The sequence below is a fragment of the Pteropus alecto genome, unplaced genomic scaffold (genome assembly GCF_000325575.1).
Source record: "Pteropus alecto unplaced genomic scaffold, ASM32557v1 scaffold41, whole genome shotgun sequence".
Classification (NCBI taxonomy): Eukaryota; Metazoa; Chordata; class Mammalia; order Chiroptera; family Pteropodidae; genus Pteropus; species Pteropus alecto.
In genome coordinates this window covers 916,337-922,704 of record NW_006430464.1, presented here as the reverse complement: position 1 = coordinate 922,704, position 6,368 = coordinate 916,337, and positions in this window count along the sequence as shown.

Below are 6,368 nucleotides of genomic sequence, written 5' to 3'. Positions count from 1 at the left end.
TAAAAAGTAAAAAAAATAAAAAAAATAAGGGATTGTAAGGTGACAAAGTCCTTGCAGTCTGTGAGGTCAACCAAGGGTTGCCTCGCCTCAAAAAACAAAATTAAAAAAAAAAATTTAAAAGAAAGCGAAAAGGCAAGCAACAGATGGGGGTGCATTCTTACCCAGAATATGTAAAGAATTCCTTCTAATCAATAAGGAAAAGTCAGACAAGCCAACGGAAAAACGGGCAAACTCTCACGCTGCTGGTGTCACCGCTCTGGGAAATGGCTTGGCAGTGTCCCCCGAGCCGGCAGGCCGCCTGCCCGTGACTCCCAGGGACGTGGATGGTCCGCGCAAACGTCCTCGCTTTGTCGCAGTTCACTTGTAATTTGTGTATTTTCTCTGCGTGTGTTACATTTTTTTAAAGTGGGGTCATTCACGATGGGATAAGTGTTCTGTTGCCTCTGTAACGAAATGACCACAAACAAAGCGGCTTAACACCACACAGAGCCTGGAGGTCGGAAGTCCAGAATCAGCCTGACTGGGCTAACGTCGAGGGGTGTCCCTCCCGGGGGCTCCCCCTTTCTCCAGCTCCGAGAAGCCACCTGCATTTCTCGGCTGTGGCCTTGCGTCCCTCCAGTCACGGCTTCCACTGTCACGTCGCTTTCTTTGACTCTGGACCTCCTGCCTCCCCCTTACAGGGACCCTTCTAATGATACCGGGCCTCCAGGCAATCCAGGATCACCTCCCCTTTTCAGAGTCCTTAATTTGGTCGCATCCACCAAGTCCCTTTCGCCACGTAAGTCAACGCGGTCCCAGCTTCGGGGCCGAGGACGTGGGCAGAGTAAGCTCTCTGCCATCGCACTCACGGGAGAGCAGGTGGAAACCGGACGAAAGCAGAAGACTCCCCCCAAACTCTTACCTCCCAAATACGATCGCCCCCCCCCCAACAGCTTGGAGCACTTCCGCTGAGCCCCGAAAGGCACAGCTACGTCCGTCCACACTTGGCACGGAATGTGCGAGTTCTGCTTCTCGGTATTACCCGGCCGGCACCGACTTCCATGCTAACGTGCACGCTTCGGAATGTCATTTTAAACGGCCGTGTGATTATTCTGTGGAGTCGCTCAGCTTAACCATTCCCTTCCAGTCGGACGCCCTGGTACTTTCATTAAAAAAAAAGAAAAAAAAGAAAAAGAAAAAACGAAAGAGCTATAATAAATACACCACGGCGAACCTCTTTGTCTATACGTCTCTGTGGGACTTTCGGGTACGTCTCCAGGCTCTGAGAACGTGGACGTGTTCCCTGCGTGCGTTTGACATCTACTGCCAAACCGCCTTTCGGAAGGGCGGTGGCGCTTTGCGTTCCAGCCCCGTGTGTGAGCCCGACAGTCTGCTTTGCTTGAAACGTTCGTTGCTCATTTGTTGGTCAGAAGCAAGGGCCACGGAGTCGCTTTCAGGCTGAGCCTGTTGGCTTCAAACAAAAGAGTTAACGCGAGAATCACTTCAGCTTTCACTCCAAAGTTTCGTTTCTGACCCCGTAATCCGACGCTTAGGAACTGACGTTAAAGAAATAATCAGAGAGGCAGATAAAAATGGACACATACAAATGCGCATCAGCTGGCACATAAGCTGTAACGTGCACTTAGTATCTGAAGTCATCCCATTGCTGGTATGTGTTATATAGTTGTGGGAAGTGCTTATTAAAATTAAAATGACCGTCCCCACGTGACCCGATGATTCTGCCTCCCCTTACTGACCCCGAGGAAACCCGCCCGAAGACGTTCGCATCGACATTGCTCGTAAGAGCAAAGAGACCAAAAATAACCCGACTCTCCAGCAAAAGGAGAATGGGTAAAGAAACGCGGGGTTTCTGGAAAACCAGTGCAGCTCTCCAAAGAAACGGCGCAGAGAGATTTAAATAAATCTGGAGAGATTTCCAAGCCATACTGTTGAGTTAAAAAAGCAAGCTGCAGGACAATATGTACAGTATGGTCCCATTTATGTTAAAACACACTCACATGCTTGCTCAAAACAATTCTACTCATTTACTCTACAGTACTATGCACACACGGTGTTCCTAGATTCATACATACACGCTTTTAGACAAATATCCGTGAGGACCACCCTAAGCTGATGACCGTGGTTACTGCCAGGGGACAGATCTAGCTGGAAAAAGGTGATCGAAGGGGACATTAGCTTTATCCGTAATGCTGTTTTTAAAGAGCAAAGACAATTTATCTACACGTTACTTAAACAACTGAAAAATAATTTTCTAAAAGGAAATACACACGCACACACACACACACACACACATATGATACTATGAATATAAACCTAAGGTTCTATTTTAAATGTCCTTGAGAGGCAGACAGGCCTGCATTCAAATCCTGCCTTTGCCACTAGCTAACTATGCGACACCGGTCCCTCTGTCACTGTGAACGTCTGTTTTATCATACGTAAAGCGGGATTCTCGTCTACGTTAAACGGGGCTGTCACAGAAAGTAAAGAATAATGTGTGTAAAGTTCCAAGGACAGCGTCTGGCGGGCGGCACGTGGTGTCTACTCCATTCTTGCCCACTTCCCAGCCACCCCCCGCCCCGCCCCGCGCCCCCGACCCTAAGCTGCTTCTGACTCAGGAGCCAGAGACCGTGGTGGCTGCTCTGGGGTTTGCCACCGCGGTGGTAGGTAGAATAAAGTCACCCCAAAGATGTCCTAATCCCCAGAACCTGCGAGCACGTTGGTTTCGATGGTAAAGAATTAAGGTTGCTGGTTAGCAGGCTTTCAGGAGGGGGAGTAGCTGGGTTTTGGGGGGTGGGGGGCGTGTCAGCACGAGGCCATACTTCCTCCAATAGGGGGACAGCCTGTGTGAAGAGGAAGCCAGCCAGTCAGAGGCCCTCTGGGCTCAGACATGTAAGCAGGTGCCTTCCCGCCCATGTCTGTGGGCTCCTGGACCCAGGCCCAAAGTTTTGGGGCGGCTACAACATTTCATTGACGTGAGTCACGTGGTCCCCGCCCCGCCCCCTTTTAAAACCTATGTGAATTAGAGCTTTCGTCCTCTGCGTGTGAAATTATCCTTCTCTGATGAGCTAGAAAACCCTTCCGCAGAGAAGGACCGGTGGCGACAACCTATCGTACACAGTATCAGGGGGACTTCTGGCCGCTGCAGCCAGGCCCCAGGTTATCAAGCCCTGCTCTGTCCCATACAGAAGCGCCAGCGGCGCATCAGACAGGGAGAGGGGAGAGAGGGTCTCCAGGCGTCCAGAGTGCCCCCCATCCCCACCACGGCCGCTCCCGTAGAACGACTTCCATTTGGGCCGCGGTCCAGTGACTGGATGAGGGAACCGAAGGTGGGTGCGCCTTGTGGAAGGCTCAACAGGCCCTCGGGGTTCTGTCACACTGAACTCCCCCTTTTTCCTGCTCTGAGGATGCAACCGATACTGGACAACCCATGGGGTGGGCCAAATGTGAGTTCGAGGACCCGCAAAGGCTGACGGGCTCTCCAAAATTTTTTTCTGGAAAAGATTTAATATCACGAAGAAGCCATCGTGGGAAAAACCGGCACGTGGATTCCCTTACGTTCATGTTATTAGTTAGTATTTTTAAAGTGAATCCTGGCCTAGAATTTTCTATACTCTCCTTGCCGTGTTGTGGCATCTCAGTGAGGCTAGCTTTAGAAACGGAGCCGGATAGCGATCAGTGTCTGGAAGACTTGGCATATTGGAATTACTTCTCGAGTGGTGACCAGCGACAGTGTCTAGACCCAGAATTTTCTTTGTGGTTAATCTTTTTTTTTTTTTAAGTGACGGATGCCATGTGTTTTGTTTTAGGACTAATCGAATGCTATGTTTCTTCTTGAGTCATTTTTGGTGGGTCATAGGTTTCCAGGGACTTGTCCATTTTTTTCTGTACTTCCAAATTAATTAGCATAAAGTTGTCCATAATATCCTATTTTTACCTTGTTAACATCTGTAGTACCAGCAGCAACGTCGCCTTGTAATTCTCGATATTGCCATTTGTCCATTTTTTCTCTTTATCACTGGATGTTTGACAATTTTACTAGACTTTTCAAGGAACCGACTTTTGGTTTATTTAATCGTTCCTGTCGTATGTTTGATTTCTATTTAATTTTTCCCTCTTTATCGCGAATTTTTCCTTTTTCTCTTTTCGGATTATGTTGCTATTCTTTTTTTTTTTTTTAACTTCTTGAGATAAATGCATTTAATGTTAAAATTTTTCCTCAAAGAACTGCATTGCATGAGTGTTAGTATATAGTATTTTTGTTATCGTGCAGATCAAAATGTTATCTAATTTCCATTAATGGTCAACAGGACGTAAAGTACAGCACAGGGAATATAGTCAATAATATTGTAATAACTGTGTACGGTGCCAGGTGGGGACTAGGCTCATTGAGGGGGGAGGTCACCTTGTAAATTACATACACGTCTAACCGCTACACTCTACATCTCAAACTCGTATAAAACTATATTGAATCTCAACTCTAATTAAAAATAAAAACAAAACAAAAAGCTTCTTCACTGACCCAGGGGCCATTTTAAAGAGCATTTCTTAAGTTGTGAGCATTTTTAAAGTTATACTTTTGCTAGTAATGTCTCCCTTCATTTTACTGTGGTAAAGGACATACTCTGTTTGATTTCGGACACTTGAAATTTGTCGATACTTACTTTATGGCCCAAAACAGGGTCCCTCGTTTTAAAGGTGCTTGTCTATACTTGAATGGAATGCAGTGAGTGGTTCCATTCTGGGCATGTCCATAAAGTCAAATTTCCATTTTTCACATACCTTGTATCCTTACTTTTTTTTTGTTTGCCTTATCACTTATTGAGAAGTGGGTTCAAATCTCCCACTACAATGGTCGATTTATCTAGTTTTCTTCCAAGTTGTGGTCAATTTTTACTTTATACCTTTTCAGGCTATGTGGTTAGGTGCATGCAAAGTTTTAAATTTCAACACTTGCTGGTGAACTGAGCCTTTTCTCATTAAAATATCTCTTCAGGTCTAGTAATATTTCCGCCTTAAATTACATTTCATCGGATACTTACAGCTATATCAGCTTCATTTTGATATTTGCATTATAGAGCCCTTTTCACCATTTCACGTTTGGGTTTTCGATATTCTTACGTCTTAAATGTGTCTTAGAAATATCCATAGTCGGATTAAAAAATTCGGTCTGTCGCTCTTTTCACAGGAGCCTGCGATCCACACACATGAGATGAAATTACCGTTGGATCGGAGCTGAAATTTGCCATCTCACGGTTTTGCACTATCTTTGTATCCGCTCTATTTTTTATTTCTTTCCTCATTTTTTAAAAATTCGAACGCATCGATTTTTATCATCTCATTACCCTACTTCCTAGTTTTTAATAATACATTCTACTTCTCTTAGCACCTATCCGAGAAATAAAAACTCGCAAGCTTCGCAAGGCTTAAAATTAATAAAAACACCGCTATTTAACTCTTAGACAGCACACGACCCCTCCTAAAGCGTTTTCGTTATGTGTTTATGTGCCCCGTCTTTCTTTTATCTTCCCTAAATATACAAGATGTCATTATCATTGATGTTCTCGTAGACGGCCAAAATTTGTTCAGACTTATTCACATATTTTCCACTTTCTTCGCTTTTTATTTCTTCCTGCATCTCGGATAGTCCATCTGGGATCGCTTTTTTTTTTTTTTCCCCTGCCTAAATTATATCCTTTAGAATATCTTTTTTGCTAAGGATCTACTGCCAGCGATATACCCTCTTCAATTGTTTTAAATCCAAAAAGGTATCTGGATCTTATTCTTGAAATTCCTGTTTCGCTGGGTATAAAATTGGCCGCTATTTTCTATGAGCACGTGGATCTTACCCTGGCTTCCGACTCTATTGCCGAGAAGTCAGTTCTTCCCTGCCTTTTGAAGAATACCTGTTTTCTCAAACTGCTACTGAGATCTCTTTGCTTTGGGTATTCTTCGGATACACAGTAATATTTCTAGGTGTGAATTTCTTTATATTTCTCCCGCTTGTGATTCATTTGGCTTCTGGAATCTTTGGGTTAGTTGCTCATCTATTTTGGAAAATTGGAAAATTCCGCCATTATTTCTTTAAATATTCTTTTTGCCACATTCTCACTTTTGGGGACTCAGCATAAACACAGATAAGACACCTTCACCCAACACACACACACACACACACACACACACACACACACACACACGCTCTATTTTTCAGGTCTCTTAATTTCTTTTGTATGTTTTCCGTCCTGTCTCTTCATGGTGCGTCATGAATAATTTCTTTTGAACCACGTTCCAGTTCGCTATGTCTCTATCCACCCGTTGCTTTTCATTTTAAACTCTTTCATTAAGTTTTCAGTTGCTTCTCGGTCCCTGTA